The 27,847-nt window shown below is 44.9% G+C and overlaps 1 long non-coding RNA gene across 1 annotated transcript in view; it reads right to left on the bottom strand.

The window, feature by feature from the left end:
• The window catches only part of LOC144596975 (uncharacterized), a 31,464-nt gene extending 9,552 nt beyond the window's left edge, over positions 1-21,912 (bottom strand). The window contains exons 1-2 of the long non-coding RNA XR_013547677.1: positions 21,819-21,912; positions 4,104-4,237 (exon numbers count right to left, since the gene is read on the bottom strand). This is a non-coding gene — a long non-coding RNA (uncharacterized LOC144596975). The remainder of the gene's footprint in view (positions 1-4,103; positions 4,238-21,818) is intronic.
• Positions 21,913-27,847: the final 5,935 nt, after the last annotated feature.

Below are 27,847 nucleotides of genomic sequence, written 5' to 3'. Positions count from 1 at the left end.
TGAGGTGAGAAAGGCAAAGGTTAAAAAAAATATGCGGGGCATGTTTTACACAGAGGGTGACGAATGCCTCAAATGTGTTGCCAGGGGTGGTTGTTGAGGCAGATATAATACAGGAGAATTCTGGTTGGGCTTATAACATGGAAAAGAGAAGGCCTATAACATGGAAAAGATTAGTGGGAAGCATTTAAAAGCCACGCAGAAGGTAATTTAAAAAAGCAATAAGGGGAGAAAAGATGAAATATGGACGTAAGCTAGCCAATAATATGAGAGGATACCAAATGTTTTTTAGATATATAAAAAGTAAAAGAGAGGCATGAGTGGACATTGGACCACTGGAAAATGGTGCTGAAGAAGTAGTAATGGGGAACAAAGAAATGGCATATGAATGGAATATGTTTTTGCATCAGTCTTCACAGCGGAAGACACCAGCAATGTGCCAAAAATTCAAGAGAGCCAGGGGGCAGAAGTGAGTGCAGTTGTTAGAACTGTGGAGAAGGTGCTTGAGAAACTGAAAGGTCTGCAGGTAGATAATCACCTGGACCAGATGGACTACACCCCAGGATTCTGAAACAGGTAGCTGTTGAGATTGTGGCATTAATAGTGATCTTTCAGGAATGTTCTAGAAGACTAGAAAATCACAAATGTTGACTCCACAGTTTAAGGGGGGGAGTTATAGGCCAGTTAGTCTGACTTCTGTGATTGGTAAGTCGCAGTGTACGGTCATGCACTTTGGTAGAAGGAATAATGACAGAGACTACTTTCTAAATGGGGAGAGGATTCAGAAATTGGAGGTGCAAAGGGACTTGGGAGTGCTGGTGCACGATACCCAAAAGGTTCATTTGCAGGTTGAGTCGGGGGTAAGGAAAATCCATTTATTTCGAGAGGACTATTGTAAAAAAAAAAAAAATTTAAATTTAAATTAAAAAAAGAAAAATAAGCAAGGATATAATGCAAGGCTTTATAAGGTACTGTTGAGGCCAATTTGGAATATTGTCAGCAGTTTTGGGCGCTATTTCTGAGGAAGGATGTGCTGACCTTGGTGGGAGTCCACATGTTTACAGGAACGATCCCATGGATGATTGAGTTAACGTATGAGGAGCATTTGAAGGATCTGGACGTACTCACTGGAGTATAGAAGGATAAGGGAGGATCTCATTGAAACCTACCGAATAATGAAAGGCCTTGAAAGACTAGATGTGGAAAGGTATGTAGGTTAATTGGCTGGGTAAATGTAAAATTTGTCCCTAGTCGGTGTAGGATAGTGTTAATGTACGGGGATCACTGGGCGGCACGGACTTGGAGGGCCGAAAAGGCCTGTTTCCGGCTGTAGATATATGATATGATATGATATGATATGATGTTTCCAGTAATGGGAGAGTCTAGAACCAGATGACACATGTTCAGAATAAAAGGACGTACCTATATAATTGAGATGAGGAGGAATTTCTTTAGTCAGTGGGTGGTGAATCTGTGGAATTCATTGGCACAGATGGTTGCAGAGGCCAAGATATTGGTTATTTTTAAAGCAGAGTTTCTTGATTAGTAAGGCCATCAAAGTTTACAGCGAGAAGGCAGGAGAATGGGGTCGAGAAGGAAAAATAGATCAGCCAGGATTGAAAGGCAGAGTAGACCCGAAGGGCTAAATGGCCTAATTCTGCTCCTGTGTCTTACGGTCTTATGCAGGGAATGGAGGGATATGGATTATGTGCAGGCAGATAAGAGTTGGTCTTGGCATCATGTTCGGCACAGACATCGTGTTCTTATGCCAGACTGTTTTACTTTCTATAAATTCTTGTTCTGGCTGATAATTCAGTCACTCATAATAATTTCTACCTCCGCCTAGCAGAGCTGGTTCTTACCCTCAACAACTTCTCCTTTGACTCCTCCCACTTCCTCCAAACCAGAGGCGTAGCTATGGGCACTCGCATGGGCCCTAGCTACGCCTGCCTCTTTGTCGGGTACGTCGAACAATCCCTGTTCCAGACGTACACTGGCCCCATCCCCGAACTCTACCTCCGCTACATCGACGACTGCATTGGTGCTACCTCTTGCACCGATGCAGAACTCACTGACTTTATACACTTCACCTCCAATTTCCATCCTGCCCTTAAATATACCTGGACTATCTCTGACATCTCCCTCCCGTTTCTGGACCTCACCATCTCCATCACAGGAGAAAAATTAGTGACGGACATTTATTACAAGCCCACCGACTCGCACAGCTATCTGGACTACACTTCTTCCCACCCGGTCCCCTGCAAAAAGTCTATCCCCTACTCCCAATTCCTCCGTCTACGCCGCATCTGTGCCCGGGATGAGGTGTTTCAGACTAGGGCTTCCGAGATGTCCTCGTTTTTCAGAAAACGGGGCTTCCCCTCCTCCATTATAGATGAGGCTCTCACTAGGGTCTCTTCTACATCCCGCAGCTCCGCTCTTGCTCCCCATCCCCCCACTCGCAACAAGGACAGGATCCCCCTCGTTCTCACCTTCCACCCCACCAGCCAGCGGATCCAACATATCATCCACCAACATTTCCGTCACCTACAACAGGACCCCACCACTGGCCATATCTTCCCATCCCCTCCCCTCTCTGCATTCCGCAGAGACCGTTCCCTCCGCAACTCCCTGGTCCACTCGTCCCTTCCTACCCAAACCACCCTAACCCCGGGCACTTTCCCTTGCAACCGCACGAGATGCAACACCTGTCCCTTTACCTCCCCCCTCAACTCCATCAAAGGACCCAAACATTCTTTCCAGGTGAGACAGAGGTTCACCTGCACCTCCTCCAACCTCATCTATTGCATCCGCTGCTCTAGATGTCAACTCATCTATATCGGCGAAACCAAGCGCAGGCTCGGCGATCGCTTCGCTGAACACCTGCGCTCGGTCCGCATTAACGCCACTGATCTCCCGGTGGCCCAGCACTTCAACTCCCCCTCCCATTCCCAGTCTGACCTCTCTGTCATGGGCCTCCTCCAGTGCCATAGTGAGGCCCGCCGGAAATTGGAGGAGCAGCACCTCATATTTCGCCTGGGCAGTTTGCGGCCCGGTGGTATGAACGTCGACTTCTCCAACTTCAGATAGCTCCTCTGTCCCTCCCTTCCCCTCCTCCTTCCCAGATCTCCCTCTATCTTCCTGTCTCCACCTATATCCTTCCTTTGTCCCACCCCCGACATCAGTCTGAAGAAGGGTCTCGACCCGAAACGTCACCCATTCCTTCTCTCCCGAGATGCTGCCTGACCTGCTGAGTTACTCCAGCATTTTGTGAATAAAATAATTTCTACCTCTGTGACTTGGTATCAAATTGTGTCTGATTATGTTCATAAAAGATTCTTACATTTACAGTGTAATACAGATCTATTTTACTTTGGGGTTGGAGAAAAATGCCTGTTCCTACAAACCCTCAAATAACATTTTAGTCTCTTTCGCCACGGTGCTATCTGAAGTGCCTCATAGCAAGTATTCCCATAGATGATCACTCAGCAGCTTACTGTAGCCTGGACCTTTTATTCAACCATGATGAAATACCTTGCCAACAAAGGCTTCCTCCCACTGCTGTTCTCTGGGTACAGGCGGAATTGTGACTGGGATCATGCAGACAGTGGCATGAATACTCATGCTACAACTCTACCACCACGGTAGCACGGTAGCGCAGCGGTAGAGTTGCTGCTTTACAGCAAATGCAGCGCCGGAGACTCAGGTTCGATCCTGACTACGGGTGCTGTACTGTAAGGAGTTTGTACGTTCTCCCCGTGACCTGCGTGGGTTTTCTCCGAGATCTTCGGTTTCCTCCCACACTCCAAAGACGTACAGGTATGTAGGTTAATTGGCTGGATAAATGTAAAAATTGTCCCTAGTGGGTGTAGGATAGTGTTAATGTACGGGGATCGCTGGGCGGCACGGACTTGGAGGGCCGAAAAGGCCTGTTTCCGGCTGTATATATATATGATATGACCACCACCTATTAACATCAGGCACGAGGCACCGAGCAAAAACGCATTTTAACCAGCCTTAAGCAAGACATGATTATAAGTTTATTATAAACATTGGAAGTGAATCTAAAGGAATGCTGCTTTTAAAGTGTAATTTCATTCTGGAGTTACCTTCGGCAAGTTTTCCAAAGGCGTTGTTGGTAGCATGGGATCTGGTTGACAAAGGACATCGCCTTCCCACCGGACAACCAGGAGAAGCTGAGCCAAATATTTTTCCTGGAATTGGGTATGCTTCCCCAAGGTACCTTAAAGAAAAGCAAGTCTGATTTTACATTCAGTGTTGACCATCAAGGACTGGCAGGCTTTCAGAAACTTCGTTGGATGGAAAAAACAGGATATTATATTCACTGAATATAAAGCTGAATTTAAGATCTATACAACGGAATGAAGTATTGCTCCATGCCCACAAAAGATATTAAAATGATGATGCTATCAATTACTTTAAAGAACCTATTGCGATTTTAGTCATATTCCTTATTCAATTGTTCACATCAAATTCATAATTATAACATAGTGAAAGCAAAAGTGGTATTAACATGCTTATGCATCTAGATTCTAGCATTCTGAATGATTAAAGATTCAGAATATGTGAAGTTTGGAGAGGTTCTGAAGTATGAAGTTGTGCTTTGGAGAGGGAACAGAAGGGATTCCGCTCAAACCACTGTACTGAAACTGCGCTCCTCAAAATCACAAACGACATTCTCCTCTCCTCCGACGCTGGCAACCTCAACATCCTCATCCTACTTGACCTCAGCGCCGCCTTTGACACCATAAATCACTCCATTCTCCTCACCCGACTTGAAACCTCCCTTAACATCACCGGCACAGCCCTATCCTGGTTCAAAACTTACCTCTCTGACAGACACCAGTTCATCTCCATTAACAACTGTAAATCCCCCACCGCTCCCCTCCCCCAAGGTGTCCCCCAAGGCTCAGTCCTTGGCCCCCTCCTCTTCATCCTCTACCTGTTCCCCCTTGGTCAATTAATCCGCCGTCATGGTCTCAACTTCCACTGCTTCGCCGATGATATCCAGCTCCTCATCTCCACCAAGTCAATCTCCTCCACCACACACTCTACACTGACAAACTGCATTACTGAAATAAAATCTTGGCTTCAATCAAACTTCCTCAAACTCAATTGCAACAAATCTGAAATCATTATCATTGGTCCAAAAATGCTCACCAAATCCACCCAAAACTTCATCCTCAACATTGATGGTCTCCCAGTATCCACCTCACCTCACATCCGGAATCTTGGAATCATCCTTGATCAAACCCTCTCCTTCGACAAACACATCAAACACATCACAAAGACAGCCTTCTTCCACCTCAAAAACATTGCCCGTCTCCGTCCATCCCTCTCCTCCACAGCTGCAGAAACCCTCATCCACGCCTTCATCACCTCCCGTCTGGACTACTGCAACAGCCTCCTCTATGGCGCACCCTCAAAAATCATCAATAAACTTCAATACATTCAAAACTCCGCTGCCCATCTACTCACACACACCTCGATCCGTGACCATATCACCCCCGTCCTTTATAAACTCCACTGGCTCCCCATCCCCCAGAGAATCCAGTACAAAATCCTCCTCATAACCTACAAAGCCCTCCATAACCTGGCCCCATCCTACCTGACCGACCTCCTCCACAGGCACACTCCCACCTGCACCCTCCGCTCTGCCGCTGCCAATCTCCTATCCCCCCACATCCGGACTAAACTCAGATCCTGGGGGGACAGGGCTTTCTCCATCGCTGCTCCCACCCTATGGAACTCACTACCCCAAACCGTTAGAGACTCCCCCACACTCACCACATTCAAAACATCGCTGAAGTCTCACCTGTTCAGTACTGCCTTCAACCACTGAAGGTCACCTCACCTTCTGTCTCCTTTCTCTGTTCATTTATTTATTTACTTATTTATCTATTTATTCATTTCCCCTATGTTCTCAAAATCTCTGTAAAGCGTCTTTGAGTATATGAAAAGCGCTATATAAATAAAATGTATTATTATTATTATTATTTACCAGAATGCAACCTGGATCAAAGGATATTTGCGATAAGGAGAGGTTGAACAAATTGTTTTCTATGTTCTATGTTTAACCCTCAGTGAACTAAAGGGTCTGAAGAAGGGTCTCGATTCGAAACATCATCTATTCCTTTTCTCCAGAGATGCTGTCTGACCCGTGGAGTTGCTCCATCTTTATGTGCCTATCTATATTCTTTTTGTGCACAACCCGCAGGCATTGCCACTTTCATTTCACTGCACATCGAGTATGTGTATGTGACAAATAAATTTGACTTGACTTGACTTGACTATAGTTACATTAAATGGCGAGTGAGGAGGCCTTGTTAGGAGCAGTGCCAGACATATCTAAAAATAATGAGATGTCAGCCTGGTGAAGATGCCACACAGCATTCTATAAAGCAACAACAGAGTACAATAGAAAGAGCTAAGCAGCCTCTCAAACAATGGATCAGATTGAAACTGCTTTCTGAGCACATTAAGTGGACAATTAAACAGCTGATGAGAGGAGGTGGCTTCAGGTACATCACATTCCCAACAATAGGCACAATAGTGCAGCGGTAGAGTTGCTACCTTGCAGCGCCAGAGACCCGGGTTCGATCCTGACTACGGGTGCTGTCTGTACAGAGTTTGTACATTCACCCCGTGACCTGTGTGCGTTTTTCTCCAAGATCTTTGGTTTGCTCCCACACTCCAAAGATGTACTTGTTTGTGGATTAATTGGCTTGGTATAAATGGGTTTTTTTAATGTTCCCTAGTGTGTGTAGGATAGTGTTAATGTGCAGGGGTCACTGGTCGGTGTAGACTAGATGGGCCAAAGGGCCTATTTCCATGCTGTATCTCTAAACTAAACTAAACCAAATAATAGAACCCAGTGTGAAAGAAGAAACTTCCATCTCAGCTTTCTCCTGTGATCCCCACCATAAATAAGGCAGTCTACACCAATTTTGATTCACCGAGTATTGACGCATGGCTGAGATCACGGGGTCTTGACCCTTGATATAGCAAATGCTCCAGAAGCAGTCAACAGCCAGGCTGTGAACTGAAGACCTATGCCTCAGAACTACCTGTGCTTCTATTCAAGTTGTTCCTGTGCAATTACAACACCAGCATCTATGCAATAATTTTGAAAATTGTCCGGGTACATACTACTTACAAAATGAAATCTAGTTAATCTCCACCTAATCAGCCTATTTACAATCACCAGCAAAATGGTAGATCTGGTAGAAATGATATCCAGTAGTACGTTTTCACTTATAATCTGTTCAGTTTGGGTTTCACCAGATCTATTTGGCTCTGAACCTTTTTACAACTCTGGTTCAAACATAACTGAATTTGGAGGTGAGGTGAGAGTGACCTCCCTTGACATCAGGCAACATTTGACATCAATGGGCTCTGGTTTAAACCTACACCTCACACAAAGGATGATAATTTTGGATGTCATAGGCCAGTCATTCCTGCTACAGTTCATCCCTGCTGGAACAAAAAAAAAAGTGTTGGAGGAACATATTGGGGCAGCATCAATGGAGGGAATAGATAGACAATGTTTCAGGTTGGGACCTGTCTTTAGACTGATGGAATAAGGGAGAGAAAACTGGAAAACTGGAAAAGAGAAGTGGAGGTGGGGCAATGCCTGGCAAGTTCCAATTATAGTTGTTGTTGTTGTTTTAGTTGGAGTTGACAAGTTATAGTCTGAAGAAGGGTGTCAATCCAAAACGTTACCTATTCCTTTTCTCCAGAGATGCTGTCTGACCCACTGAGTTACTCCAACTTTTTGTGTCTATCTTTAGTTATAGTTGGGTACAGGTGAGGGGGGTTTGAGTAGCAAAAGACTGAAGTAGGTAACAAAGGTGAGAGGTGAAAAAGAGACAAAGGTGTGCCAGACAAAGATAGGAATGAAATAGAGCAGAGGGAGGCATTTGGGTGGTAGGGGACAGGGGAGAAATAGGGAAATAAAAGAATTCTTTGCCTCAGAAGACAGTGGAGGCCAATTCTCTGAATGCATTCAAGAGAGAGCTGGATAGAGCTCTTAAGGATAGCGGAGTCAGGGGGTATGGGGAGAAGGCAGGAACGGGGTACTGATTGAGAATGATCAGCCATGATTACATTGAATGGCGGTGCTGGCTCGAAGGGCCGAATGGCCTCCTCCTGCACCTATTGTCTATTGTCTATTGTAAATATGGGACTCAGGGATAGGAGATGAACGATGGGAGATATTTCCTAGTTTTCCCTTTTATCCTCCCCCACCCATTTCTCCTCCCACCTATATCCTCCACAGTGTTCCTACCAGTCTCCATGCATATTCCTGGGAATATTCTCGGGATTCCGGGAACAGTTGGCAAGCTTACAGTGAGACAGCTAGCCTGGCAAAAGACCAGGCAGGAATGGACCTGCGTGGTCAGGCCAGACACACCCAGCCCAGTGTGTTATTCACCATGGCTACAATGGCAGACAAGGAAAGCCAGGATTTAATCATTAGAAAAGCAGCGATTCTGCCAAAAGTTGGAAACCTCACATCCCTGCCTTTAACTTCCAGCAGCACCCTCCTTAACTTTATAACCAAATAATCAGTGAGACTGAGCAAAAACATGTTAAGAATAATTCAGAGAATAGAGCATATTTGGTAGCTCTAAAATAATAAAGGAGATTAAAATATATGGCGGCATGAAAATATATTTTGAATTAATTCCATTTTGAAACGATTTGCAACCTTAACAGAAACAAAGCTATTTTCGCCTTCAACTCAGCATCTTCAACTTTTAATGAGCATAGTACATTTGAAAGTCTGACAGCTAAAGGCAGAATAAAACATGGTGAATGTGTACAGTTATGGGTTGGTTTCCTTCCAGGGTTACTCAATATTGATCATAATTAATTTGGAATATCTGGTGATGTTTCACGACTTAACTTCAAACTATTATTGCTGACTGTCACAGATTTTTCAAAGGCATACTCTTGACATTGTAACTTCTAACAGCTGCACTCTAGTGCAAATGTATACCATGACAATCGAAGAAATAGCAGGAACTGTTAGTCTCTCCTCTATTCAGAAGATCTTAGCTTTTACCCCAAAATCATTTCCATGCACTAATTACCTACCTCTAGACTCCCTTAACATTCAAAAATCTATTCACCTATGTCTTGAAAAAAAATCCAGTCACCTCACTCTGAGTAGAGAATTTCAAAGATCAACTACCTTCTTTAGTTTAGTTTAGAGATACAGCACGGAAACAGGCCCTTCGGCCTACCGAGTCCACGCCGCCCAGCGATCCTCGCACACTAGCATTGTGCTATACACACTAGGGACAATTTACAAATCAACTAAGCTAATTAGCCTCCAACCCTGTACGTCTTTGGAATGTGGGAGGAAGGCAGAGCAACCGGAGAAAACCCACGCAGGTTACGGGGAGAACGTACATACTCCATATAGACTGTACATACTCCGTACAGACAGCACCAGTGGTCAGGATTAAACCTGGGTCTCTGGCGCAGTAAGGCAGCAACACTACCACTGCGCCACCGTGCCACCCTCCTTAACATTCTCAGTAAACAAGTTTCTTCGCATTTAAATCTAGAGTGGCAAATGTCTTATTATGCAACAGCACCCTTAGCTGCATTTGTGCCTCTTCAGTCAATCAGTTGCAAAATGGAATGAAAATAACTCAAAACTGCCATAGTAGTAGAAGGTTTTGCCATTTTCTAGGTTGTACAGAAATTCCCGTTGGCCCTTGTGTATACAGTAGTAGTAGCGCAAAGCGTATCTATATTCCAGGTGAAACTGAATAGCTAAATCTCAGCATTCCCCAGAGCAGAAAAAGGTCTTGTATGACTGCACTGAAAATAAATTGAAGACATAACAAATGTAGGTAGTCTCTGGCATAGAAGGATGCTTAAAATTATTCATAGAGTAACTTCAGAACGGTTATTTCAGTTTACAACAGCATTTTAATATAATGTTTTTATTGTGCATATTACGGAACAAGATTTGGCATTCATCAATGTAGGGAGTGTAGATAACCATAAACATGCTCAAGGTAAAAGGCTTTAAGCAAAGTCTTAAAGAAGGAAAAGTAAATGTGGATAGTTTGGATAGTAAACTCCAGAACGTAGGCCTCAACTGATTGTGGCTTCAATTAAGCCAGCTAATGCTGAGACTAAGTAGAATGTTCAATACTGGCGGTATTTACACAACAATATTAAAACATAATGTTGTGCAAAGGAACAGGAATGAGTCATTCAACCCATTAGGTATGGTCTTCCATTTTTGTTACCTCTTAATTCCTGGAGTACCTTTATTGTCCAAGTATGTAATTATTTGTGACAATTGGCCTTCTTTTCAATATTCAGTTGAGAGTATTTTTGATCAGCTAGGGCAGTTCATTTATAATTGCACACTATTTTGTGGAAAATCTTTTTCTCTGATTTTGATTTTAACTATCTTAGCTGAAAATTTTAAGTTGAATGTTCCTTTTAGGTCATTCCTTATCCATTCCATTCAATTCACTTCTTTTTTTGTTGTTGTACATCTCATCATGAAGGTTTAAAACATAAAACATAAAATAAAGTAGCTATCGCAGAATTAGCTGCTCTAAAATTTGGATGTCAAGAATTCTTACGGCCATGGATGCATTCAAACCAGAGCTTCACAATCAAGTCTTCTTCTGGGTTTTCAGTTTATATTTTTCGCACCAGTACTCCACATGCTACACAGCTTATTTTTTAAAGCGTTAACGTCCAAACCAGGAAAAATCCATCTTAAAGCAATGAACTTCCTTCACAAATATTCTATCAATGGAGCAGTCCAGAGCATTCTCACATTAGAATCAGATGTGGGTTCAAGTCCCACTCCACGCTGGCAACCCTACTACTGTACGAAGGGAGCAATGTACTGCACTAGGTGTTGTCTTTCAAGCTGCAATTCCAAACTGAGGTTCCACCTACTCTCTCGGCTTAGCATAACGATCTTCTTGCAGAGGTTTAAAGGAGGCTGCCATGGAGGATAGTGAGATGTTGTGGGAGTGGAGTGCAGGGAACGAGGGAAGTTTAAATATGGAATTAATCAGAATAATCTGTATCAGAATACAAAATAAACATTCATCAAGCCTCCCTAATACAATGCAGTAATAAAATGCAAATTACATTTTAAAACCCAATGTTGTAAAAGGTGCAAGTGCAAACAAAAATGAGTAAGAAATTCAAAAGAGACAAAGACAAAATCAAGTATTTAGAGCTGCTTTTATGCAGCAGTGACATTCCTTTGTCATCATTAAAAACTGACCTTAATGAATATTAATCGCACCAGTGTGCTAGTAAATGAAGGGAAGAAGCCAAAATAACCAGTGGAATCCTTTCAAGTCCTAAACTTCTGGGAACCATCCAAGCAAGAGGAAAGAAAGATGCATTGAAATAGCAAAAGAATATCAATATAACATCTGCAAAGTGAGACTAATTGTGCTACTCCAATGTAAGAGCTTTTTTTACGTACAAGTAAAACACATATTCGATGAAAGGCACTCATTAAGCTGCAGTACATTCAGAAATCTGGAGTGCTCTCCTGGCACGTTTTAAAAATGCTATACATGCTTTCCAGCAAAAAAAACAATGACTTTCAGAAAGCAACGTTGGTACATGCCTTGCTTCAGTTCCAAACAAGAAAGTAACAAGGAACTAAGCCGATCACGCTATTGTGTTTATGAACAGTATATGAGGGAATATAAAATGCATTCCATTAACCCCCTGACTCCTCTCCCAGACAGGAATGTACTGTGCACTGGGAACTTTCCATATGTATTCATTCCTGGGTTGTGATAGAGCTAATCCCCAATAAAGCAGCTTCCTCAATGACAAATGAAAATAAAAGAATTGTAAAAAATAGTTATTTAAGTGACAGACATCAGAATCACTTCAGCTAAGAGGCATCAAATCCTTCCACTGTGCCTAGTTCACTAAAAGATAGGTTGGGTGAAGATCCTGAGAGGAACAGCTCTCCAATCTTTCTGTGGCAGCTTTGGACCCGAAGAACAATGTCTTTGATACACCCAGAAAAATACAAATGTTGGGGAGAGTCAAGAGATAGAGGAGCATTTGCAGAAAGTGAACATTTCAGGTCAACCAACATTCATCAGTTTGGAAATGTTAACTCTGTTTCTCTCACCACCCTAGTTTGCTAAGTTTCTAACATGTTCTGTGCTTATATGATATTAGACCAAGTGGACCCGTTGGACCCATTCCTCGCAGAGGGGGAACAGGGAAGGGGAGAGGGAGTGACTGAGTGAGCCCTGAACCCAAAGCCTCTCCTGTATTGGTGTAGCACCCTCAATCCCCCCCAACAAAATCCCCCTTATGCCCCCTCCTCCCCTCACTGACCCTCTCCATACCCCCTACCCCACCCCCACATGCCCCTCCCCTGCCCCCACCCTCCCTACCCCCAACCTCCCCTCCACCCACTCGACCGCCACACTCACTCCCCTCGTGGAGCCGTTGGCTGCGAAAGCCACTTACCAGTGCCCATGCGTTGAACGCTGACTGCCGACGTGCGAGTCTCCCCCGGGGCCGGTCAAGAGGCGAGGTGCGAGGGGAGAGGTGAGAAGTGAGGGAGGGGGCAGGAGCGGTGCAAGGGGAGAGGGGAGACGGTCGAGGGGCGAGGGAATGGCAGGCGGCCCCGCTAGCAGTGGCCATCTTGTTTTGGCGAGTGAGGAGCAAATAAAGTGGAATGTGGCCCATTGTGACGTCATACGCTGAGGACTTCCAGGAAATGGGTTAGAAAGGAAAATTTTAAACTTTAAAATCTCTCTAGCTTTAAAAATGTAGCTTCAATTTGAATGAGAGTTGTTACATAATATGCCCGGGATAATGGTGAGTAACGTGGGCCAAAGATTGTGACCGTTTTGGCTGTGCGAACCACAAAAGTTATACATACATACACAAATACAGGCGGACAGAGACCTTTAGTAATATAGACTAGACCAAGTGGGGCCGTTGGGCACATTCCTCGTAGAGGGGGGACAGGGAAGGGGAGAGGGTGTGAGTGAGTGAGCCCTGGACCCAAAGCCTCTCTTGTATTGTCGCACCCTCAACCCCCCCACTCAATCCCCCTTATCCCCCCCTCCTCCCCCCCACTGACCTACTCCATCCCCCCTACCCACCCCCACTTGCCCCTCCCCTGCCCCCTCCCCTGCCCCCACCCCCAGTTGCCCCTCCCCACTTTCCCCTCCCCTATCCCCACTCCCCCCTAGCCCTGCCTCCACCCCCATTTCCCCTCCCCACCCCTATTCCCCCCTCCCCCTCTCCTCACCCTACCCCCACTCTCCCTGCCCGCACCTCACTCTCCTCCTCACCCCCAATCTTCCCTCCTCCCCACCCCCACTCTCCCCCACCCCCACTCTTCCCTTCTCCCCACCCCACCCTGCCCTCCTCCCCACCCCCTCCCCCCACTCTCTCCTCCCCACCCCCCTTTCCCCCCCACTCCCACTCTCTCCCCCACCCCTTCCCCCATTCTCCCCTCTTCCTCACCCCCACTCTCCCCTGCTCCGTACTGTCCCCCTTCCCCCCACCCCCCCCCCCCCCCCCACCCCCACTCTTTAAGGTGAAAAAGATTTAATAGGAATCTGAGGGGTAACTTTTTCACACAAAGGGTGGTAGGTGTATGGAACAAGTTGCCAGAGTAAGTAGTTGAGGCTGGGACGATCCCAATGTTTAGGAAACAGTTAGACAGGTACATGGATAGGACAGGTTTGGAGGGATATGGACCAAACACAGGCAGGTGGGACTAGTGTAGCTAGGACATGTTGGCCGGTGTTGGCAAGTTGGGCTGAAGGGCCTGTTTCCACATTGTATCACTCTATAACTCTATGACTCTATGACTCTATGACTATGACTCTTTAACAGTCAACACGAAAGTATCAGACTGTTCTAAAAATCCCTCATTCACGATTATTTTGAAATTATATCTCTCCTCCCTTTGCAAACTGATAATGTGGATTTTGTTTCCCCCCCACAAAATAATTATAGGGAATCTGAACTTTGTCAATACAACATTGAATAATGGTGAAGAGTTGAAAGGAATACTTTGCTAGAAACTGCTGGTGAATGTTAACACATCGCATTGTCCACCAGGGCAACATCTGCACAGCAAGGAAGATGGATTATTTTCAAAAAAATTATTTCAACTTTACAAACATTCAGTCCAGCCATTCCATCATGGAAAGACTAAAAAACATTAGATTCCACATATCAAAAGATCAGTAATCTTCCAGACGTAATAGTCATACAGCACAGAAATTAGTCCTTTGGCCTTCCGCACTGGTCTTTGTGCCCATCTGCACTCATCTCATTTGTCCATATTAGAACCGTATCCTTTTCTGCCTTGCCTTTTTAAGAATCCATCTAAATGTCTCTTAAATGGTATTTTTTACTCATTCTATCACCACCTTTCATTTCACTGCACATCGAGTATGTGTATGTGACAAATAAATTTGACTTTGACTTTGACCTCTGGCAGGCACTTCAGATATCAACTTGCTTTGTGTTCAAAACAAACCTTACCCCTCAGATCCTCTTTAAAACATGAAGTACCTTGACCTGTTTCTACCATGTCAAATGTATGTACAAATCTAGTTACTGCTGCTTAATATCGTCTCTGCAACACAGTCCATGGCTAACTAACTGGCACCAATACCGCACCCCATTCCTTAAACACCACCAAAGTTAACTATTTATTCCCCTCATAATTTTGTACATCTCTATAAGTCTTGATCAGTCTGAAGAAGGGTCTCGACCCGAAACGTCACCCATTCCTTCTCTCCAGAGATACGGCCTGACCCGCTGAGTTACTCCAGCATCTTGTGTCTACCTTCGATTTAAACCAGCATCTGCAGTTTTTTCCCCTGCATATCTATAATGCCACTCCTGTGCTTCAAGGAATAAAGTCCTAGCCTGCTCAACCTTTCCCTATAGCTCAGGCCCTCATCCTGGGAACATCCTCGTAAATCATCTCTGCACTCATTGCAGCATAAGGGCATTTTTAGTGTACATGGCATTTCTGAGTTAAAATAACATTGTAGATAATCGAAATTTGAAACGAAAACAGAAAATGCTGGAGATAAATCACAGCATCGGTGATGAGAGAAACAGAGTTAACATTTCAAGTTGATCTTCTTTTCTGAACCAGTGGACATCTATTGTAACAGCTTATCTCATACTGAACACTCCAATAAGTGGAAGTATCTTCTCAACGTCAAAGTTATTAAACCTTTTCCTAAACGTATGGGTAGCTACAATTTGCTTTAATGCAGCATCTTAATAAACCAGAGGATTTGGGGAATGGCAGAAGTTGCCATAGAATAGTCATTCAGCACTATAGTTTTTCATACTGATCCAACTGGCTTTTGGTGCTTGTGACAAACACAAAGAGTGAAGTGAATAAAACATCACAAGCCAGCTTGAATCAATATGAGAAACTTCAGTTCCGTTCAGTTTATTGTCACGTGTACAGTGTCTCACAGGTGTACAGTTCTCTCACTTAAACCTACCAGTCTGCATAATATATAAAAACATTCAAATAACCCCTAACCTTCCATTTTCAAGGGATACAATAATAATTCTACATGAGTTCTTCTTTTAAACTATACAGTTGAGTTTTTGTGACGTGAGCTCAGGCAGTGCATGGTACACGTCTACAGTGAAAAGCTTTTGTTGCGTGCTAACCACAGAATGATAGATATGGAAGTAGATTGAGAACATTGGACCTCATTTGTCCTGGAACTCCTAAAACTGCAGGCAGAATAATTCTTCATCTCATTCATTTGGGCTGGATATAAATCCTTGTCCCACAGATAAAAGGATAATATCTGCACAACACATTTGGGGAAGGACTATCACAAAAATCTAACTTTGCTGAAATATTGAATTGTCTTGGTTAATCATTGTAACAAATGGTTTGGGTGTAATTCATATTCAGAAGGGAAAACGGAGTTTAGTAATGTCATGGATTACATTTAAAGAAAAATATTCTTTATCCATGAATATTTCCATTCTTGAGTTGATTATTTCCTTTGATTCTGAAAAGCTATTTCTGTGAATTTATGAAAACTTTTAAAAAATCAAATAAAAAAGTAATTGAACTGAAATGAACAAATACTGTGATGGAAACCCTTCAGCAGGTGGCAGTAGTGATAGAAATATAGAAATGGCCACATAGTAGAAATATAGTATATGCCCACATAACACCAGTGCATGAAGCAAGCACAACCCCTGCTGGTCACAGATCATACCGCACAGCCAATTGCTCAGATCAAGCTATAATCAACACCAATCCAGTAGTTCAAAGTAAAAGACACCTGGAGTCAGTAAGAGGTGCTAATTAGATCAAATGTTTACGTCTGTCTTGGACATGGTTCGAGATTAGGTTCCTGCTCTGCTATTATTCCAGTAATTGCACATATTTTTTGACCATGATCATCAACACTGGTGTCATGGAGTAATACAGCACAGAAAAAGTCCCTTCAGCCCAACTTGATCCATGGCGACCAAGAAGCACCATCTAGGCTAGTCCCATTTGCCCACGTTTGACCTCTATAAGATCACCCCTTAGCCTCCTACACTCCAAGAAACAAATTCCTAGCCTGCCCAATCTCTGCCTATAGCTCAACCCTTGAGTCTGGCAACATCCTTGTAAATTTTCTCTGCACTCTTGTTCGCTTAATAACATCCTTTATATAGCGGTGCTAACCAAAACTGAACACAATACAGGTCCACCACAGATTTTCCGGCACCCTTGGTTCCAGAACCTTGCCAGCTTATCCATTTTGCCGGACCAGCAGAGTATTTTCACCTCTGACTCACTAATTATACCCCTCCCACGTCTCTAAAGCACCATGGACTGCTAGAAACTTAAATAGATGGCATTGTAGCTGGTGAGAGGACGGTTCGGTTGTCTGATAACAGCTGGGATGAAACTGTCCCTGAATTTGGAGGTATGCCTTTTCAAATTTACAAACCTCTTGCCCAAGGGAAGAGGGAAGAAGAGGGAGTTGTTGGGGTGAGACCAGTCCTTGATTATGCTAGTGGCCTTGCCGAGGCAGCGTTAAGTGTCGATGTAGTCCATCAGGGAGGTTGGTTTGCGTGATGCCACAACGTTATCCACAACTCTGCAATTTCTTGCAGTTTTGGATGGATCGCTTCCCAAACCATGCTGTGATGCATCCTGATAAAATGTTTTCCACGGCACATGTATAGAGATTGGTACGGGTAGTTGGGGACATGCCGAACTTCCTAAGCCTTTCAAGGGAAATAGAGACGTTGGTGTGCTTTCTTGGCCATTGGTTTGATGAGGCTGTTCCAGGTCAAATTGATGGCGATACTTATGCTTTTGACCATCTCTACTTCGGGGCCATCAATGTATACCAGGCAGCACGGTGGCGCAGCGGTAGAGTTGCTGCCTAACAGCGAATGCAGCGCTGGAGACTCAGGTTCGATCCTGTACACGGGCGCCGTCTGTACGGAGTTTGTACGTTCTCCCCGTGACCTGCGTGGGTTTTCTCCAAGATCTTCGGTTTCCTCCCACACTCCAAAGACGTACAGGTTTGTAGGTTAATTGACTGGGTAAATGTAAAAATTGTCCCTAGTGTGTGTAGGATAGTGTTAATGTGCGGGGATCGCTGGGTGGCGCGGATTCGGTGGGCCGAAGGGCCTGTTTCCGCACTGTATCTCTAAATCTAAAAAAATCTAAATCTAAAATACCAGGGCTTTGCTTCCTGAAGTCAATCACAATCTCCTTTGTCTTGCTGACATTGAGAGAGTGATTGTTGTCTTGGCACCAGGTTACGTGGTCCTGAATCCCCTTCCTGTACTCCACCTCATTATAATTTGCTATTTGGCCCACTATGGTGGTGTCTGCAAACATGTAAATTGAGTTGGATTGGTATTTGGCTGCAGTCATGAGTATATAAGAAGTATAGTAGCAGTAGGGGGCTGACAACGTATCCTTGCAGGGCACCAGTATTGAGCATTATGGTAGAGGGTGATTTGTCACCTATCCTCGCAGATTGTGGTCTGTTTGTCAATAATTCGAGGATCCAGTGGCAGAGGGCAGAGCTGACCAAGTTCCATGAGTTTAGAGATGAGATTCGTTGGGATAATGGTATTGAAAGCCGAACTAAGTCCATGAATAGGAGTCTGACGTAAATGTCGTTCTTATCCAGGTGTTCCAGAGATGCATGCGGGGCCAGGGAGAAGGCATCAGCCATGGACCTGTTGGCGGTGGTAGGTGAACTGCAGTGGTAGGCACGATTTAATGTAAGCCATATTCAACCTCTCAAAGCACAAAGGGTGGTGGGTGTATGGAACGAGCTGCTGGAGGAGGTAGTTGAGCCAGGTACTATGGCAACATTTAAGGTTCATTTAGGCAGGTACATGGATAGGATAGGTTTAGGGTGATATTGGCCAAAAGCAGAAAGGTGGAACTAGTGTAGTTGAGGCATGTTGTTCGGTGTGGGCCAAATGGGCTGTTTCCACTCCCTATGACTTGTTGACTATGTAAAAATATGTTTCTCCATCTTCCTGATCCATGGTAAGGCGTTTTATAGTCCACAATGCAAGGTTTTTGCAGTGATTAAAAAGACCTATATATTCATGAGTGCGACTGAAATCAAATCTAATGGTAGATATGAATGTGCAGCTCACACTATCAATGTAGACAGAGGAAGGAGAGGGGACGTAGTACTGAATTTTAATTCACTGTCACAAACACAAAATGGCTGTGTGCTGACTAGCACATATGAAGATTTTTGTTCTACATACAGAGTTTGGCCATTTCAGTCAGTATAAGACGAGACGAATCAAGAAACTGATGAATGCTTGAACTGGCAAAAATCAGAGACAGCACAAATGACATAATGGGATGGCATAGAGAATCTTAATCCTAATCTTAAAACCAATGAACAGAAACACACAAAAGCCCAGAGCAGACGGAGCGCACAACTATAACCACCCACCCACCCTATCAGGTATAACAGTATATCAGGTATAACAGAGCTTTATTTGTCGTTCGGTACCGAAGTACCGAACGAAACTACATAGCAGTCATAGAAAGAAAAAAAAAGAACACAAGACACATAACCCCAACACAAACGTCCATCACAGTGACTCCAAACACCCCCTCACTGTGATGGAGGCAACAAAACTTCCCCTCTCTTCCCCACGCCCACGGACAGACAGCTCGTCCCCGACCGACCCGCACAGTCCCCGCACCGGGCGCTGAAACGTCTCGCGGCCGAACCGGGCGATGAAAGGCCCGCGACCAAGCCTTGCGCAGCTAAGTCCCGCAGCCGAGCCGCACCAGCGGTGAAAAGTCCCGCAGCCGAGCCGCACCGGGCGGTGTTAAGTCCCGCAGCCGAGCCGCACCAGCGGTGAAAAGTCCCGCAGCCGAGCTGCACCGGGCGGTGTTAAGTCCCGCAGCCGAGTTGCACCGGGCGGTGTTAAGCCCCGCAGCCGAGCTGCACCGGGCGGTGTTAAGCCCCGCAGCCGAGCTGCACCGGGCGATGTAAAGCCCCGCAGCCGAGCTGCACCGGGCGGTGTTAAGCCCCGCAGCCGAGTTGCACCGGGCGGTGTTAAGCCCCGCAGCCGAGCTGCACCGGGCGGTGTTAAGCCCCGCAGCCGAGTTGCACCGGGCGGTGTTAAGCCCCGCAGCCGAGCTGCACCGGGCGGTGTAAGTCCAGCGGCCAAGCCGCACCGGGATGTAAAGTCCAACGGCCAAGCCGCACCGGGATGTAAAGTCCAGCGGCCGAGCCGCACCGGGATGTAAAGTCCAGCGGCCGAGCCGCACCGGGATGTAAAGTCCAGCGGCCGAGCCGCACCGGGGGATGTTAGGCCCCGCAGCCGAGCCGCACCCCGCGCCGTGAGGAAGAGAAAAGTTCCCCCCCCCCACACCCACCCCCCACACACCACCACCCCCTCCCACACATACACAACCAAAAAAATATATATAAAAATCATCCCAACACCGACACTCAACAAAAAAAGACGGACAGACTGCTAGTCAGCCGCTGCCGTTAGGCGCCGCCACGTGATCAAGCATCTCCTGTTCCACCTGTGCAAAGACATTCATGTTGGCCTCATCAGCTCCTTACAAATGGAAAGATACTGAACTAAAACAAGTTATCCTTGATCCCAAGCGATTGCTCAATAAAAGGTTCTTCTGTTGGATCAGGAGATTGGTTAGATCAGAGAATGGTTACATTCCCAGCTGTTATCAGGCAACTGAAACATCCTACCACAACCAGAGAGCAGCGCTTAACGGCAATCTACATCTTTGGTGACCCTCAGAATATCTTTGATCTGATTTTGCTGGCTTTACCTTGCACTAAACGTTATTCCTTTATCTATACACTGTAAATGGCTCAATTGTAATCATGTTCTGTCTTTCCACTGACTGGATAGCACGCAACAAAAGCTTTTCACTGTACCTCGGTACACGTCACAATAAACTAAACTAAACTAGTATTGCAAATGTTTTTTATTACATAGTTTGAGTAAGAAATGTTGGGAGGGCGAAGAATTTACAGCTGAAGAAACATTGAGGAACTATTAGATATCCACCAAATTTCTGCCAACTTTAGAATGTACCAAATGGGGCATCGTCTATGCTTCATTATATTATGATTATCAAACAATGATTTGGGTCAAATTGATATCAAGAACATTGAAAATGTGATATTAGACTCACCTCTCAACTTGATTTGATGGATCACTGAGATATGCCAGGAACTAATTTTCCAAATAATTATCAATAATTTCTTCATCAATGATTTGAGCAGAGAAAATTTCTCGTCAATTCCCTTTTTAAGGGGGAAAAGCTACTAAGAATCTGGAATAACAAACAAAAATTGCTGAATATTTTCAGCTGACCATGCAATTTCTTGATTCATACAGCACGAAAACAGGCCCGGCATCCCAACTTGTCCATGCCAACCAAGGCTCCCGATCTACGTTAGCCCCACCTGAGAGGGAAGTAAATGTTAAGAGGGAGTAAGGTATTGTTTAAGAGCCTGTGGAAGATGAGTTATGATTAACATTTAACTGAAATTGTGAGCAGTTGATGAGGAAATGGGTACGTCAACAGTAGTAGACAGCAGCCAGCAAAGTAAAGAACGGTTGGCATTTGGGGGAATGAGGATCTGAGAGATTTGTAAAACACAAAGTGCTGGAGAATTCAGTGGGTCAGGCAACATCTGTGGAGGGAATAGGCAGATGTTTCGGGTCAGAACCAGAGTCTGAAGAATGGTCCTGACCCAAAACGTTGTCTGTTCCTTCCCTCCACAGATGCTTAAGTTCTCCGGCACTGTGTTTTGCACAGATTTCCAGCATTTGCACTTCCTTGTGTCTCTGAAACTGTTGGTTGGAGGGGCAAAGATGGCGATCTGAAAACCAAGAAGGTGACAGTCCCAGAAGTCAGATGCTCAAATTCTCATGTGTATACAGAAAATGCTGGAAGTTCTCAGCAGACCGGGCAACATCTGTGAGAAGAGTTCATGCTTTAAACAAGTGATCGCTCATCACATCTAACACATCTTCAGCAAGCCCTGATCTTTGCTGCTCTAACCAACGTGGCATGTGAAATCATGTTGTATGGAAACAGCTCTTCAGTCCAACTCGTCCATGCCAACCAAGATTTAAGCTAGTCTCATTTGCCTGCCTTCGGCCCATATCCCTCTAAACCTTTTCTCTCCATGTACCTGCCCAATATTGTTACTGTATCTGCCTCGACTGCCTCCTCTGGAAAACATATTCTCCTGGGAATACCGTACCTTATCAAAACCTTGTTGTTCCAATTTTCTCCCAATACCAGCCAGGGCAGAAACTGATTTGTTTCCCATTGGTTCAGACACAAAATTCCTGTGCTTGCGTGATGTTGAAATCATCGTGCAGAGCTGTTGACAAAAGTTATTGATAGTTTTACTTGGTTATCTAGAAGAAGCTGTGACAACATTTGAAAAAGAACCCCACAGGGCAGTCTTTGTTCAGGTTATTTCACAAACTGGTAAATTATAAACAGGTTGTACAAGAGAAAATCATGCGTTAGCACACCAATCTAAGAGTTGGAAATTGTGCTCCGAAAAGCAGCATTTCTCACACGTTTCAGTTCTTATTTATCTTTGTGCAGCCCTGAGAGAGACTAATAATAGAGAAGATACATCGAAACGAGTATTCACTTTTTGAGCAGTAACAGACCTATTCACATTTTTGGCAATGAATCAAGTGCAGAGCTTGGCCAACCTTGAGATAAGAACTAATGCTCTCATACCTAATGTGATTATCACTCAAGTTTAAAAGCATCCTCTCATTCCTAATGTAAAAAAATGGCCTACACTTTAATATTTAAAGAAAGAAGTGCCACTCTAAATGCACCAGATGTTGGTGCAGTATAGAAACAGGCTATTTGACCCGTCGTGTTCATGCCTCTGTTCCATCCAAGTCTCCTCACACCATACATCATTCTACCCAATCACCAGTCCTACCTAGACTACAATTTTATAACTTCTGCGTTATAAGGCACCTTTCTCAGTGCTGCTCTGCTCATTCCAAGACACTCTGAATTCTTCTCTCTTACTCTCACACACTCACGTTTTAATCAAAATCCCCTCACCTGTATCCACCTATCACTCACCAGGCTATTCCTACCCCCCCCCCCCCCCCCCCTTCCAGCTTTCACCCCCACTACAATCAGTCTGAAGAAGGGTCCTGACCCAAATCATCACCTATCCATGTTCTCCAGAGATGCTGCCTGGCCCGCTGTTACTCCAGTATTTTGTCTTTTTGTTTGTAAACTAACATCTGCAGTTCCTCGACTTTGTGTTCCCAATAAACGTTGGTAATGGTCGTGTCCCATCTCAGAGTGAGCTCACCTTTTCTTTATCTTAGCATTACTATCAGTTTTGTTTCTCCATGTCCATTGGAGTCCTTATTGAGCAGAGCCATAAAAAGAGCAAAGGAGTGCACTTGCAGAGTAAATGAACTCAAGAGTAGAGAAGATAGGAGTTGCAGATGTTGGTTACAAAACAAAATGCACAAAGTGCTGAAGTAACTAAGTAGGTCAGGTAGCTTCTCTGCAGAACATGGATAGGTGATGTTTTGGGTCGGGACCCTTCTTCAGACAGGTTCTGACCAGAAAGGTTACCAGAGGTGGGGGGGAGGACAATGGAGGACCAGCATGGGGGAACTGTCATGAGGGAGAGCAATGGACAATGGGGGGGGGGTGGACAAAGGCCAGTGGGGACCCAGCTTGGGGGCACCGCTGGGGGGGGGGAGAACAAAAGGGGGAGCCACCGTGCTTTGTAACTTTGTCAGCGCCGTAGGTGGCTGCTATTTGTATACTTTGGGTATGCAGCAAAGGATTTCACTGTGCCTTGTTACATGTGACAATAATGTATCCCATAAGGTATTCCATTTTAATCCATGTTCTCCAGAGAAGCTGCCAGACCTGCTGAATTACTCCAGCACTTTGTGTCTTCAAAGGTAGAGGGTGGAGTTAGACTATACTTAGTGGATGGGAAATAAATGTCATAGAGAGTCACAGAGACATGCAGTATAGAAGCAAGTATTCAGTCCCATCATGTCCATGCTTAACATTATATTAATCCCCTTTAACAGCACGTGAAGGTTTTGCTGGTAATGTATCACATCTCGTGAATAACAAAGCAGTTCTATTCATGTCCACAATGTGCACAAATCCTGTCCTCAAATTATAAAGCCGACACTGAAGCAAAGGTAAGTGTGCAAACACGAACAGGCTGGAGCCCTTTTATCTCAAAAAGCACAGCAACATAACCATAAAGCTGGTTTTCAGCCAAATGTACTGTATTCACTCCCACTGTATCAAAAACTTGCTGATTCACTGAACAAAGGCAGTGGCCCAACAATTTTCCACTGTAAGATCCGCCTGTAACTCTAGACAAGCTGATTCAGCTCAGCTGCAACATTGAATCAACTCAATAAAACAAGATTGTTGTTCTGGCATTCATCAGATTATCGAACTCACCCCTGTACTCTGACTTACAGGCTTTGATCAATAATAATATGGATAAATAATATCTGAGCACTCACGAATAGATAGTGTAGGAAAATAACTGCAGATGCTGGTACAGATCGAAGGTATTTATTCACAAAATGCTGGAGTAACTCAGCGGGTCCGGCAGCATCTCAGGAGAGAAGGAATGGGCGACGTTGAATAGATGGTAACACCAGATCAAATATTTAAGGGCATTGTACTTCATTACAAGTTAGCGAAATGTTGCAAATATATAGAGCCTTGTTAAGGCCAAACCCAGAGAGTTTTTATTTAAATAGGATGGCACAGTGGTGCCGCTGGTACAGCCGGCCTCACCACACCAGAGATGTGGGGTCGATCCTGACCTGGGGTGCTGTCTGTGTGGAGTTTGCACATTCTACCTGTGACCCCATGGGTTTCCTCCTACATCCAAAAGACATGCGAGTTTGTAGGTTAATTGGCCTCTGTAAAATTCCCTTTGTGTGTAGGGAGTGGATGAGAAAGTTGGATAATATAGAACTAGTGTGACACAAAGTGCTGGAGTAACTCAACTGGTCAGGCAGCATCTTTGGACAACACAGATAGGTGATATTTTGGGTTAGGACCCTTCTTCAGACTGATTCTTCATTCTGAGTTACTCCAGCACTTTGTGTCTTTTTTGGAAGTTCGTTGTTTCTCCATGGAATAAGTTTGAATGGGTGATATGATGGTCGGCGTGGACTGAAAGGGCTATTTCCGTGCTGTATCATTCAAACCAAAAATATATTTGCCAAAAACCAGCATCAATTCTCCATACTGGCTCCTGGGATCGCGAGTTTGCGAATGAGGAGAAATTGAATATAATAGGCCGGTATTCTCTGGAATTTTTAAAGAATGAGAGATGATCCATTGAAACTAAAAACTCTTACTAGGCTCCACAAGATTTGTGTAGAAAGGAGGTGTACCCTGGCTAAGAAAGAAGAATCATGGATCAGATAGGCCATTTGGTACTGAGAGGGGGAAAGATTTCATTCAGAAGGTAATGAATCTTTATAATTCTCTGCCACACAGAGCAATGGCGGGTCGTCATTCAGTTCATTCAAAACAGAGATTGATGGATTTGGGTCTTAAGGGAATCAGGGCTTTTGAAAAGTTAAGGAGATGGCACTGAGGGAGTAGGAGCCAAAATCTTGATGAAAGTTGAAGAAGTTTTGAAGTACCAAGTTAACTATTCCCACTCCAATGATCAGTCCAAAACAGCCTTGGTTTCTTAGTCCTAACAAATGGATACTGAAACCTAACACAATAAATTTCTGACTCTTTCGTCAGTAAGGTGGTTTCTGGTGGAGGTTTCTGTCAAATGCAAATGGTTGATTTATTTTCCTCACGGGATTTGCATTAAGAGAATGTACCCAGGAGAAGGATTGAGGTCAAACAGAAGCTGCAGTATTACCCAGTATCTTTACTTTAAACATTATCACAGCCCAGGACCTTGCTGCCCATCAGGCCCATGCAGAAGGTCACCATTTATGCACAATGCATGCCTCTCCGACTTTCCACTCCTCTCCCCAACCTCCCCCCTCATCTCTCCCTTATCCCCCGTCCTCACCCCTCCCTCTCCTTCCATCCTCAACCCCTCTCACTCCCCCTCCCTCCCTCTCCTCATCTCCTCTCTCCATCCTCATCACTCCGTCCTCTCATCCTCCCTTCTAGTCAGAGGGTGGTGAATCTGTGGAATTCTTTGCCACAGAAGGCTGTGGAGGCCAAATCGATGGATTTTTTTAAGGCAGAGATAGAAAGATTCTTGATTAGTGCAGGTGTCAGGGGTTATGGGGAGACGGTAGGAGAATGGGGTTAGATCAGCCATGATTGAATGGTGGAGTAGATTTGATGGGCCAAATGGCCTAATTCTGCTCCTATCACATGACCTTACGACATGTCCTTGCCCACTGGCTCCTTGTGATCAGAGCCCCTGCCGCTAGTTCCCATGTGACCGGGACCCTTGCAGCCAATCCCACTTGACCCCTGGCCACCCTCACGTGACCCGGTCAGTGCCCCTTGCCCCACGTGACCCAGGCCGGGGCAGGTGGGAGGCAGGGGGTCACGTGCCGGGGGGTGACATGGAGCTCAATGGCCATGGGGACGTTGAGGAGAAGGTTTGTTGGTCCTTCAGTCATGGCATGTGGACCTCTAGAGTAGGGGGGGGGGCATTAATGTCCACCCCTAAACGTCCCCATCCCCCCGCCCCTGCCCTAGAGTCACACCTCAATGGCCGATTGTGTGTACAGAGGGAGAAGGTCCCACATTGGCCCATCCAGCTGGTCTCCTCATGCAGGTCAGGTCCATTGTTCGTAAATTCCAGCCTTATTCAGTTTAAATACCCTAGGGATTCAACAGAGAGATCAACCATCTGATTGAATAGTCCCAGAACACCAATCTCTCTCTCAACTTCAGGAAGACCAAGGAGTTTACTGTTGACCATGAGGGGAAGATTGAGGATCCATGAACCTGTCTTCATCAACGGGTCATAAACACAAAAAGCTGGTTACTCAGCAGGACAGGCAGCATCTCTGGAGAGAAGGGATGGGTGACATTTCGGGCCGAGACCCTTCTTCGGACCCTTCATCAATGGGCCGGCAGTGGAGACAATCAACAGCTTCTAGTTTCTAGATGTGCATATTCCTGAAGATATGTCCTGGACCCAGCACCTTGGCATTAAAGCAAGTCACTTGGGTGAGGCACCAAGTTGGAGTGTTGTTGCTGTGAAATGTTTATACAAACACCCACCCAGGCTAGAATTGGCACCATCAAGCAACAGAAAAGGAATGGTACATCTCACTTCCTGAGGGCCGGTGTACAGATCAATAGTCTGATTGAATGGTGCCAGAACAACAATCCTGCTCTCAACATCAGCAAGACCAAAGCACTGATTGTTGACTTCAGGGACAGAAAGGCAGAGATCCGCAAGCCTGTGTTCATCGACAGGATGTTGGTGGAGATAGTCAACATTGTCAAGTTCCTGGGCGTGCATATCTCTGAAGATGTGTCCAGGGCCCAGCACATTAATGTAACCACAACGAAAACCCATTAATGCCTCTGTTTCCTTAGCAGATTGAGAGATATTCGATATGTCAATGAATACTCTCTTGAACGTCTACAGGTGTGTGGTAGAGAGCATACTGACTGGTTGTATCATGCCCTGGTTTGGTAACTCAAACGCCGAGGAATGAAGGAGACTACAGAGAATGGTGGACACTGCCCGGTCCATCACAAGTGCTGATCTCCCACCATTGAAGGGATCTACAGAGGGAGCTGACTTAAAAAGGCAGCCAATATCATCAAAGACCTACAGCACCCAGGCCACGCTCTCATCTCACTGCTACCATCAGGAAAAAGGTACAGGAGCCTGAAAACCGTGACCTCCAGGTTCAAGAACAGCTTCTTCCAAGCAACCATCCGGCTCTAGAACACTGCACAACACTAACCCCAGCAACTATGAACGTCTCTGGACTGTACCTTTGGCTGCACTGTGGAATTCAGGTTTTGCACTGCTCTGGCTGCCTAATATTGATTATTAAATGATTGGTTTATTTTTATTATTATAGTTTCTATCTATGTGTATTGCATTTACTAGCCTGTCAAGCTGCTGCAGGTATCAATTGTATTATTCTGGTGTCTGCACAGATGACAATTGATTCTTGATGCAATACTCTCGATGAAGACATTTCTCCTCATCTCAGTCCCAAATAGCAGGCCTCTTAATTTAAGGCAGTGACCCTGGGTTCTGAACACTTTAGTCAGGGAATCAAT

The sequence above is a fragment of the Rhinoraja longicauda genome, chromosome 9 (assembly GCF_053455715.1).
Source record: "Rhinoraja longicauda isolate Sanriku21f chromosome 9, sRhiLon1.1, whole genome shotgun sequence".
Lineage (NCBI taxonomy): Eukaryota > Metazoa > Chordata > Chondrichthyes > Rajiformes > Arhynchobatidae > Rhinoraja > Rhinoraja longicauda.
Note: the sequence above shows the minus strand (reverse complement) of the source record. Positions and strands in the feature narration are given on the sequence as shown.